Source organism: Vipera ursinii (genome assembly GCF_947247035.1).
Source record: "Vipera ursinii genome assembly, chromosome: 2".
NCBI lineage: Eukaryota > Metazoa > Chordata > Lepidosauria > Squamata > Viperidae > Vipera > Vipera ursinii.
In genome coordinates, this window is record NC_139513.1 from 291,332,987 (window position 1) to 291,345,306 (window position 12,320).

At 50.4% G+C, this 12,320-nt stretch overlaps 1 protein-coding gene across 1 annotated transcript in view; it reads right to left on the minus strand.

The window, feature by feature from the left end:
• The window catches only part of MYORG (myogenesis regulating glycosidase), a 33,064-nt gene extending 25,951 nt beyond the window's left edge, over positions 1–7,113 (minus strand). Inside the window, exon 1 of the mRNA XM_083354836.1 lies at positions 6,862–7,113. The gene's annotated coding sequence lies outside the window, so the exon portion shown is untranslated. The remainder of the gene's footprint in view (positions 1–6,861) is intronic.
• Positions 7,114–12,320: the final 5,207 nt, after the last annotated feature.

Below are 12,320 nucleotides of genomic sequence, written 5' to 3' on the forward strand. Positions count from 1 at the left end.
CCATTGGCAGCGAAGATGCCAAAGTCCTGACCAGAGTCCCAAACAGAGAGAGATGAAAGACAGGGGTGTGTTTGTGTGTGTGTGTGTGTGTGTGTGAGAGAGAGAGAGAGAGAGAGAGAGAAGGTAGGTAGGTAGGCAAATAGATGATAGATGAGAAGTAGATAATAGATGATAAATAAAAGAAATGTAAAGAAATAGATAGATAGATAGATAGATAGATAGATACATACATACATACATACATACATACATAGGGGGGGGGAACGTCAGGCATCAAGTTTTTTTTTCCATTTGGTTTTTTGATGGGACAATCCAAGCCCCCTGCTCTCTTTCCATCCTGCCAAAACTGTGTGTGTGTGTGTGGGGGGGGGGGGTGTCCAGCGTTCTACGCATGAAACAGACACCCCTGGGAAATTTCAATTCCCCTATTTTTGCACTCCTCCAAACCTATGGTGCAGAACAGGAATCAAGGGTTGGGTGCAGAGTTGCATGACTGGAGGAAGTAGCCTCGTCTCCGCAGGAAGAAAAATCACGTGGTGCAAGGCAAGCTTTAATTCTGTTATTTTGGGTACGAAAATACTGTAACCGCAAGACAAGATTAGCTTTGCAAGCGCAACGAGAGCCGCACACAATCTTGTAACTCCAACAGGGCTTGTGCAAGGCCCGCTTTGCCCACATTCCAGGCCACCTGCTAATTTGCCATTTTATGTAAAATTATCGACACCACCCCCCCTCAACTTACAACAGCTCAGTTAGTCACTGCCCAAAATTACAACAGCGCTGAAAAAAGTGACAGGATGGTTTTTTTCACGTACGACTGTTGTAGCCTCCCCCTGGCCACGTGACTTACATTCCGACGCTTGACAACCGACTCCCATTAATGACGGTTGCCGTGTCCCAGGGTCACGAGGTCCCCTTTTGCGACCTTCTGACAACCGAAGTCCATGGGGAAGCCAGATTCGTTTAGCAACCACATGACTAATTTAACAACTGCAGTGATTCACTTAGCAACTGAGGGCCAGAAAGGGTGTAAAACTGGGCCAAACTCACTTAACGTCTTGTTTAGCAACATAATTTTTTGTGCTCCCCTGTGGTCGTCAGTCGAGGGCTGCCCGTAAGGTCTTCTTAAGCAATTTTAGGGAACCTGAACAGGAATGGAACTAACCTCACCTCAGGGGAGTGAACGGGATTCCTTGGGGTGGCTGCCGGGACACAGAAGATCTGCCACCCAGGGCCTGTGAAACATTATTGACAAAGTACAGGTAGTCCTCTATTTATGGCCACAATCAAACCCCAAATATCTGCCGCTAAGTGAGTTTTGCCCCATTTGATGAACTTTCTCACCACAGTTGTTAAGTGAATCGCTGGAGCTGTTAAGTTAGTCACACGGTTGTTAAGCGGAATCTGGCTTCCTCCTTTGACTTTGCTGGTCAGAAGGTCGCAAAAGGGGAAATCATCTGACACCCCCCCCCCGGGATGCTATGACCGTCATAAATAGGAGTCAGTTGCCAAGCGTCCGAATTTTGATCACGGGGATGCCGCAATGGTCATAAGTGTGAAAAATGGTCACAAGCAGTGGTGGGAGTCAAAAAGGTGAACAACGGGGTTCTCTGTGTGGATGACGTTTCCGGAAGTCTATTCTGGGCCCGGGCAATAAAAAAATTGGCTACCGGTTCTGCTGAAGTGGTGCGAACCGACTGAATCCCACCACTGGTCACAAAAAGTCGCTTTTTTAAGTGCCGTTGTAACTTCCAATGGTCACTAAATGAACTGTTGTAAGTCGAGGACTGCCTGTATTCTGATGACACCCCAGTTATGTCTCTCTGCTCCTGGCAAATTAAGGAATGCCATCTGATTATCCCAGTGTTTGGAGGCAGTGTGGGTCTAGATGGGCAACAACTGGCTTCAGATGAACAAAGTCAAGATTAAGCCACTTTTTTCAGTGCGGCTGTAACTTTGAACGGTCACCCAAGGAATGGTTCTGGATGGAGGACCGCCTGCAACGAAGACATCAAAATCTAATAAATAATTAAATATATACCCGCTCTGCTGAATCCGATGGGATGGTCAGGTGAAATCCAGGAGGAGGGATCCAAAAGCTCAGTACCCACTCCACGAAAGGCTTGGAAGGTTAAAAACACACACACACACACACACACACACACACACACACCTCGAATAGCATCTGGAAGCAAACTAGCAGCCAATGCAATTCCCAGAACAGAGGTGTCACACTTGAAAACACGCGCAACTGCCTGCATCACTGCATTCTGGAGCAGCAGGAGCTTCTGGATACTCTTCAAGGGCGGCCCCACGAAGAGCACATTACAGTAGCCCAATCTGGAAGTGACTGTAAAGCAGGGGTCTTAAAACGTGGCCCTTTTATGACTTGCGGACTTCAACTCACAGAATTCCTCAAGTCCGCAAGTCATAAAAGGGCCACGTTTGAAGGTCCCTCTGCTATAATGGGTCGCCTTGCGATGAGATGGGTGGCAAGCAAATTTAATAAACAATGAATAAGACCACTCTATAAAGCCTTAGTAAGACCACACCTAGAATACTGCATCCAGTTTCGATCACCACACTATAAAAAAGATATTGAGACTCTAGAAAAAGTGCAGAGAAGAGCAACAAAGATGATTAGGGGTCTGGAGGCTAAAACATATGAAGAATGTTACAGGAACTGGGCATGGCTAGTCTAATGAAGAGAAGGACCAGGGGAGACGTGACAGCAGTCTTCCAATATTTGAGGGGCTACCACAGAGAGGAGGGGGTCAACCTATTTTCCAAAGCACCTGAAGGCCAGACAAGGAATAACGGATAGAAACTGATCAAGGAGAGATTCAACCTGGAAATAAGGAGAAATTTCCTGACAGTGAGAACGATCAAGCAGTGGAACAGCTTGCCTTCAGAAGTTGTGGGAGCTTCATCACTGGAGGAAGAGACTGTTAGTCCCTTCCAACTCTGTTAAAGTAAAGGTTAAGGTTCCCCCGCACATGCGTGTTAGTCGTTTCCGACTCTAGGGGCCGGTGCTGGTCCAAGGACGTCTCCGTGGTCATGTCGGCCACATGACTAGACGCCAAAGGCGCACAGAACGCTGTTACCTTCCCACCATAGTGGTCCCTATTTTTCTACTTGCATTTTTACGTGCTTTCGAACTACTAGGTTGGCAGAAGCTGGGACGAGTAATGAGTATGTGGCACTCGGGATTTGACCCACCAAACTGCCGACCATCTGATCGACAAGCTCAGCGTCCTAACCTACTGAGCCACCGCGTCCCTACTCCAAGTCTGTTAGTCTATTCTAATTAAATAAGAAGAAGCAGGGCTTTTCGATCCAGGAACAGACACAGCTGACACACAAACCCAAAGTCCTCCTGGCCATGACTGCGACCTGTTTCTGAAGCAGGCAGTGTAAATCTAGAACAGGAGTAGGCAACCTTGGCTCTTTTATGACTGGTGGACTTCAACTCCCAGAATTCCTGAGCCAGCATGGCTCAGCATGGCAACCTCTCCATTTCTCCTCAGCATGGCTGGCTCAGGAATTCTGGGAGTTGAAGTCCACCAGTCCTAAAAGAGCCAAGGTTGCCTACCCCTGATCTAGGGGGACCCCAGATTACACAGTAGGTTCGCCTGGGGCAGGGCAGCCCCATCCAGCCCCAAAGATTGCAAAGTCCGAGAATCAGAAGGCCTCAAACCCACTCAAATCTTGACCTTGTTCATCTGAAGCCAATCGTTGCCCATTTAGACCCTCACGGCCTCCAAACACCAAGATAAGCAGATGGCATTCCTTAACCGCCCTGAGTCCTTCGGGAAAGGGCGGTATATAAATCCAATAAAATAAAATAAATAAATAAATAATTTGCCAGGAGCAGAGACACATAACTGGGGTGTCATCAGAAGACAGGCAGCCCTCAACTTACAACAGTTCGTTTTGTGACCGTTGGAAGTTACAACGGCACCGAAAAAGCAACTTTTTGTGACCAGTGGTGGGATTCAGCCAGTTCACACCGCTTCGGCAAAACCGGTAGCCAATTTTTTTGTTGCCCAGGCCCAGAATGGACTTCCGGAAGTGGCATCCACGCAGAGAACCCCGTTGTTCACCTATTTGAGTCCCACCACTGCTTGCGATTGTTTTTCACACTTATGACCACTGCGGCATCCCCTAGGTCCCGTGATCAAAATTTAAGGACACTTGGCAACTGACTCCTATTTATGAGGGTTGTAGCGTCCCGGGAAGGGAGTCAGGTGATTTCCCCTTTGGCAAACCTTCCGACAGGCAAAATCAATGGAGGGAGCCGGATTCACTTAGCAACCGTGTTACCAACTTAACAAACTGCAGGGATTTATTTATTTCATCGCCGGCAAGGAAGATCATAAAATGGGGGGCAAAGCTCACATTAACAAATCTCTCGCTTAGGGGCGAACATTTTTGAGCTGAGTCGAGGACTCCCTTTATTGTTAATATTAAAAAAAACTCACAAAAACAGTTTATTAAAAGTTAAAAAGCAGCAAGGAACATTAATTAAAGGGCAGGCGGAGAGGGCTTTCAAAGGCTCTAATCAACCCCTCCCCACCCCACCCTGCCCTGGGTCCCCCCAAAAAGGCTCGTCTTGCACCCAGAAAGGATTGCGTGCGTGCATTGCATTTAAGTCAATCCACAACGACACCCCTCACCCAGCCCCTCCAGGGAAGCCAGCCAGGCAAACAAGAACCGGGAGGGGGGGGGGGGTCCCACAGAATTCCTGCTTGGAAGAGGGCTCATTCCTCTCTATCAAATGGGCAGGGGGGGGCAGCCGAATGCCAGCAGAGCCCTTGTTTTTATTTAAGCAAAGGAGGAGGGGGAAGGGATAGACCCCAGACCAGAAATCAGCTTGGGGGGGGAGTAGCCCCCTTTCAGTCTCAACAGGCATATTTTTCAAAGGCGTGGAAGGAGCCCCCCCAAACACACACTCCCCAGGTTGCTTCTCTCTGAATCGCATGCGTGGGGTTGAACAGAGGCTACCAGACCCCCCCCCTTTCAACTGCTTGAACCCAGCTTTCTCCCCCACCCCCATTTCAGAGTGGGGTTCGTTCCTTAAAGCAGGGGTCTTCAAACTTGGCCCTTTTATGACTTGTGGACTTCAACTCCCAGAATTCCTCAGCCAGCAAAGCTGGCTGAGGAATTCTGGGAGTTGAAGTCCACAAGTCATAAAAGGGCCAAGTTTGAAGACCCCTGCCTTAAAGCGAACTCCGGAGCGAAAGCGAAGCCGCTTCTCGGCCAGGCGTAAAGAACGGAGAGGTTGGCTTTTGCCCGGCCGGCCGAGGGAAGGAAGAAGGCCGGATTCAGCCCCGGCCCTCCGGAGAAGGGCGAGGCCAAGAAGGTCCGGGCCAAGCGGGGCGGACCGACTTCCCCAGCCCGCAGGACCGGCGCCCAAGTCCCGCCGGCCAGCAGGGAAGGCGGCTGGGAGGGAGCCGGGCGACCCCGCGAGGGGCTCCTTCCGAGGAGAGCGTCCCGCTCCGGGGAGAGCAAAGCGGGCGGGTTCGGCTCCGCGGCGAAGGGAGGCAAGGCAAGCGCAGCCCGGAGGGCCGCGCAGCAGCTGCGATCCAAGTGGCGTAGCGTGGGTTGTCAGCACCCGGGGCAAGGCAAGTAATTTGCGCCCCCTAACCCGTGGATTTTAGCACTCGAGTCTCTTCCACTAGATTAGTTAAAGAAACCCTTACCCCCTAAGCACATGTATTGTTTGTTATGAAAATACTGATGTAATTAAAGTAAAATGCATCTAATGCGCCCCCCCCCAGATGTTGCGCCCGGTGCGGCCGGCCTCCCCTGCACCTCCCACGCTACGCCACTGGATCCAGCGCAAAGGATCGCGCCGCGCCTCTCGGGCGGCCGGGTCAGCAGCGAAGGCGGGGTGTGCATGTGCGCGGTCTGTGTGTGTGTGTGTGTGTCTGTCGAGTGGTTTGCGAGTCTCTGTGTGTGTGTGTGTGTGTGTGTGTCTCTGTCTCGCTCTCCTCGTCCGTGTCTGAGTGTGTCCGTTTGTGTCTCTCGGGATGTGTTTGTCTCTCTGGAGGTCTCTCTCTCTCTCTGCGTGTGTCTCTTTGTGTGCGAGTCTGTGTGTATGTTTCTGTGTGTTTCTATGCGTGAGTCTGTCTCTCTCCGTGTGTGTCTGTGTTTGTGTGTATCTCTATGTGTGAATCTTCTCTCTCTCTCTCTCTCTCTCTCTCTGTGTGTCTTTGTGTGCGAGTCTGTGTGTATGTCTTTGTGTATTTCTATGTGTGAGTCTGTATCTCTCCGTGTGTGTCTGTGTTTGTGTGTATCTCTATGTGTGAGTCTCTCTCTCTCTCTCTCTGTGTCTCTTTGTGTGCGAGTCTGTGTGTATGTTTTTGTGTGTTTCTATGTGTGAGTCTGTATCTCTCCGTGTGTGTCTGTGTTTGTGTGTATCTCTATGTGTGAGTCTCTCTCTCTCTCTCTCTCTCTGTGTGTGTGTGTGTCTTTGTGTGCGAGTCTGTGTGTATGTCTTTGTGTATTTCTATGTGTGAGTCTGTATCTCTCCGTGTGTGTCTGTGTGTCTGTGTTTCTGTGTATCTCTCTCTCTCTCTCTCTCTGTGTGTGTGTGTGTGTGTGTGTGTGTGTTTGCTTGCGTGCAGGGGAAACGAAGCAACTTTGCAAGCGGCGCCCGCCCCCCCCTCCCGTCCCACAGCCAGGAGGACCCCAGACCCCTCGCGACAGCCCAGTCCAGCCCATCCGGGCCCCTCCGCCTCCCCTTTGGCCCCGGCTGGGAACTTCCCAGGCAGCGCCGACCTCTCCAGACCCTCCCGGAGACTTTCGGCCGCCCACCTGACCTGCCCGTCCACCTGCAGCTCGGCGGCGGCGACTCACCTGGTCCGGGTACTGCTGCTGCTGCTGCTGGCGGCTGCAGGTGAGCGGGGTGCCCGGCTTGTTTACGCCCGGCCGGAGCAGGAGCGGGCCCAGGCGAGGAGGAGGAGGAGGAGGAGGAGGAGGCGACTGCAGGCGGGGCGGCACCGGGACCCTCCCCAGCTCGGCCCCGGGGCGCTTGCGGGTGCAGGAGGCAGGGGAGGCGGCGGCGGCGGCATCGGGAGCTCCGCGGCGCTGCAGGCGGGGCTGCTCTTCAGGTGCGAGAGGCGCGTGGGTGGGGGAGAAGGGGAGGGAGGCAAGGAAAAGGACTCTGGGAGTTGTAGTTTGCAGCTGGGGAGAGCTGCCCGAGGCTCCGCTTGGCTCGGCTTGCCGGCAGCTGAGACCGGTCCTTCTCGCCGGATGCGGAGCCTCCAGTGGCAGGAGCAGTCTACCTGGCGCCGGGAGGGCAGGAAAGGGTTAAGCTTGCCCCGCCGGGGGAACTTCGGGGGTCTGCTTTCAGCACCATCTGCCCGGCTGGGGAGGGAGGGGGGGAGGTGTTTCCCCCCCCCCAAAAAAAGTTGCGCCTCTGAAAGCCGGGCTGAAATAGGCAGAAGTGTCCGACGGTGGGTGGGTGGGTGGGGGGCCTCTCCCCAGCTTTTAACAGAGGCAAAAGACCCTCCAGCGGGTCCGGTCCAGCTTGAACGAATCAAGGTTTAAACCCAGTTTGTCTGCTTCTGACTCCCCGCCAGGTACGAATTGACTTGCACCCGATTTCTCTCCTCCCCCAACCGCCAACCCCCCCCCCCGGGGGTAATTAATTCAATCCAAACTCGTGTGATCAAAACTCTCAGGGGTTGGAAAGTCACTCGAGGCATCGCTGCAAGATTACGCACCGTTAATATTTCCTCCCGGCCCTTGTTCACACGTGCTGAATCTCGGGTCAACCTCGGGTCGTCTGAATGGTGCTTGAACTTTTCCTGGGTGAGTTGAAGAGCGCGGTTTGTCGGTTGTAAGAAAAAAAAAGGCGGTAAAATCCCCCCCCCTCTCGGGGAAAGCAAAGGAAATGGCTGCGTGGCTTGTGGGGAGATTGTGCAGATTGGGCGGTTGGAGTTGTGCAACGTGGAAACAAACAAACCAAAAAAAAAAAAGAAAGGTAAAATGTCATGTAGCCTAAAAATAGAATTATTTAAGGCAAGGGCGTCCAACCTAGGCCATGCTGAAGTCCACAGGTCTTAAAAGTGGCCAAGGTTGGATACCCCTGATCTAAAAGCATTCCGTGAAGACCCTGGCTGACTTTAAAAAAAGAAAAAAAGAAAAAAAAGTCGATGAATAAAGGGCAGCGATTGCTCAAGAGTAAATCAGATTTAAAGGCATGCAGGAATAATAGAGCTTTAAATGGGCCAGATTTGCATTGGGGTGGGTGGGTGGAGGAACAGCCTTTTCTGAAGTATGACGTGTGTGTGTGTGTGGGGGGGGGGGGAAGCATAGAGAAGACCTGTTGCCATTTCATCCTCTTGTCTGGTGGGTGGCTGCCTGCCTCCCCTCCTATTTGAACCTTTTCTCCGGGTTCAGCCCTGCAGAGTTGCCTGTTGGAGCTGCAACCTTGATACAGGCAGTGCTTTTTTTGTAAAAGAAAAAGGTGCCGGAATTCACACATGTCAAACCCGCCTTGCCTACCCTACATGGCTCCATCCAAAAAAGGTGCCGGAACTCCGTTCTGAGCGTTCTATGACAAAAAAAGCCCTGGATACAGGTAAAGGAGAACAGAGGGGAACGTGTGTTTTGGAAGCAGCAAACAAAGCAGCAGATAAATTTGTGTTTTTCCTTCACAGAGCCTCGGTGATCTAAAACAGGGATTCCCAACCATGGCACCTTGAAGATAACGTGGATTTCAACCCCCAGAAGCCATCTTAAAGCATGCTGGCTGGGGAATTCTGGGAATTGAAGTCTACCCATCTTAAAGCGTGCTGGCTTGGGAATTCTGGGAACTGAAGTTTACAAATCTTAAAGCTTGCTGCCTGGGGAATCCTGGGTGTTGAAGGCCGCTAATCTTAAAGCTTGCTGGTTGGGGAATTCTGAGAACGGAAGTAGCTATATCCTAAACTTTGCTGCCTGGGGAATTCTGGGAGCTGAAGTTCACACATCTTAAGGCATGCCAGCTGAGGAATTCTGGGAACTGAAGTCCATGTGTCTTAACGTTGCCAAGGGTGGAAAACCAGAGAGAAACGAAGAGAAAAAAGCAAAAAGAACATTGAGGGGAAGGCACAAGGCTACATGTGACAACCACCTTCATGACAGTGAATGAGTGTTTCTAAAAATGGCAGCTTCCCAGCCAACTTAGGAAAAGCTTCACCACGCTAAAATCTGTGCCAGGAACTGGAGAAGTGGAAGATAGACATAGAAGGTCAGTTTGCTCTCGGGATTAAGGTCCCAGTGCGTTCTAGTCCTGCCTGAGCCATGATGGCCAGCTGGGTGACTTTGGGCCAATCACCAGGAGACGGTGAGTTCTAGTCCTGCCTTAGGCATGAAAGCTAGGTGACTTTGGGCCAATCACCAGGAGACAGTGAATTCTAGCTCTTCCTTAGGCATGAAAGCTAGCTGGGTGACTTTGGGCCAATCACCAGGAGACGGTGAGTTCTAGTCCTGCCTTAGGCATGAAAGCTAGGTGACTTTGGGCCAATCACCAGGGGACAGTGAATTCTAGCTCTTCCTTAGGCATGAAAGCTAGCTGGGTGACTTTGGGCCAATCACCAGGAGACGGTGAGTTCTAGTCCTGCCTTGGGCATGAAAGCTAGGTGACTTTGGGCCAATCACCAGGGGACAGTGAATTCTAGCTCTTCCTTAGGCATGAAAGCTAGCTGGGTGACTTTGGGCCAATCACCAGGAGACGGTGAGTTCTAGTCCTGCCTTAGGCATGAAAGCTAGGTGACTTTGGGCCAATCACCAGGGGACAGTGAATTCTAGCTCTTCCTTAGGCATGAAAGCTAGCTGGGTGACTTTGGGCCAATCACCAGGAGACGGTGAGTTCTAGTCCTGCCTTGGGCATGAAAGCTGGCTGGGTGACTTTGGGCCAATCACCAGGAGATGGTGAGTTCTAGTCCTGCCTTAGGTGTGAAAGCTGGCTGGGTGACTTTTTTTTTCTCTCTCTCTCTGTCTCTCTCCATGCAAAAAGAGGAAGGAAGGAAGGAAGAAAAAGAGAAAGAAAGGAAAGAGAAGAGAGAGAGAGCAGGCAGAATCTTAAAGATTCCTCAACTATTTTTCCTAAACCAGAAACCATTGCATTTAAACACACACATGCACACACACACACACGTACACAAAGCAGAGCGTCTGGCAAACATCATACGATTGAAGATATGCATTAAAAAAAAAGACTCCTTCACGTATGCCTGGCGCTTGGCGTTTTTCACACACTGGTTCTGGTGTGTGTGTGTGCTGAGAACTTTATTAATATACTTGCAAACCCTTGAATTTTTTCAGCTAGGATTCAGGGTTGCGAAGTACGTCTGTTCCAGGGTGTGGGTGCTGCTTTTATAGTCATTTTATAGAATTAAGTAGGAGGAGAGAGCTGCGTTCGTTTACAGTAGCCCAAAATCAGAAGGCCAAGTTTGTGTCTTTTAATAAAACGTGTTAGAGACGGTTTTCGTCAGACACCTGATTTACAGCAAGGGTGTTTAAATTCATATCCTGTGCATTGCAAATGTTATTTGTGTGGTGATTTTTATCCCCTGTTTAAATTCAGGCTTTCAATGAAGCCTGAAAGCCTAAATTGAAAGAAGAAATCAAGTAAATAATAATTTCACTTAAACAAGTATACAAATAAGTCCGTGTCTTTCAGCCCTTGGAAGAAGAGCTATATTGCAAAACCATTTCCGGAAAAAAAAAACCTTGCCAAGAAAACTACGGAGACCAGACCAGGCGATTGCCAGGAGTCAACACTGACTCAAAGGCACTAAAACCCCCCAAAAGTGTGTTTGTGTTGTGTGGTTTATGTGTGTGCACGCACATGTGCGTGCTCTTTTTATAATCCTGTTAGATCTTTAATGACTCTGAAGGTGGTTTGGTGGTGACATTGCCTTGCATGGCCACGCACTCACGCACTTGCACACACCAACACACGTACACACACACACCCTGCCGAGTCCTCTGAACCACCCTTCCTTCCGTGCTGTGTTTTTAACAACCTTTAGACTGGCCTGTTTCCCTGCTTCTTTCTGATTTTATAGCTTTTATCGACGTGCATTGAGTGGATTTTTCTTTATCAGTCCTGAAATTGCAATCCCTTTATGACCTCCTATCGTGCTTCAAATTGCCTTTCTTTATGTTTTAAAGATAAAGAGGGTTTTTAAGGAATTAAACAAACGGCAAAAACAAACAGAGATGGGCAATTCACGATTTTCCAACATCTCTAAGCCTGAAATACGAGGATTAAGTGGTGTTCTGGGCTTAGAGACTGCAAAATTCCACTTAGGTTTCATCCTGTTTGGCAAGAGGTGAAGGCCAGGTTTGGTGCTGGGGGAGGAGATGTCCCCCCCCCTTGCTAGAAAAAGATGTTTCAAAAGAACAGAATCTTTGTAGCTCAGGCTTGAACTGGGGTCCTTGGTGCTCTCTGAGCTAGGTGGTTTTCATTCAGATGTTTCATGACCCAATTAGGTAACACCATCAGTGTTAGGAGGGTTGGGAGGAGGAAGAGGAAGAGGAAGACTGTGGGGTCCTGGGTGCTCTCTGAGCTTGGTGGTTTTCATGCAGATGTTTCATGACCCAACTAGGGAACACCATCAGTGTTAGGAGGGTTGGGAGGAGGAAGAGGAAGAGGAGGACTGTGGGGTCCTGGGTGCTCTCTGAGCTAGGCGGTTTTCATGCAGATGTTTCATGACCCAACTAGGGAACACCATCAGTGTTAGGAGGGTTGGGAGGAGGAAGAGGAAGAGGAGGACTGTGGGGTCCTTGGTGCTCTCTGAGCTTGGTGGTTTTCATGCAGATGTTTCATGACCCAACTAGGGAACACCATCAGTGTTAGGAGGGTTGGGAGGAGGTAGAGGAAGAGGAGGACTGTGGGGTCCTGGGTGCTCTCTGAGCTTGGTGGTTTTCATGCAGACGTTTCATGACCCAACTAGGGAACACCATCAGTGTTAGAAGGGAGGAGGGTTGGCGGAGAGGAGGAGGAGGAGGAGGAGGAGAAAGTGGAGGAATAGGACTGTTGTTGTTGTTGTTAGCTGCGAAGTCATGTCCGACTCATCGCGACCCCATGGACAACGTTCCTCCAGGCCTTCCTGTCCTCTACCTTCTTCTGGAGTCCATTTAAGCTCAGGCCTACTGCTTCAGTGACTCCATCCAGCCACCTCATTCTCTGTCGTCCCTTTCTTCTCTTGCCCTCAACCTTTCCCAGCATTAGGCTCTTCTCCAGTGAGTCCTTCCTTCTCCTTAGGTGGCCAAAGTATTTGAGTTTCAGCTTCAGGATCTGGCCTTCTAAAGAGCAGTCA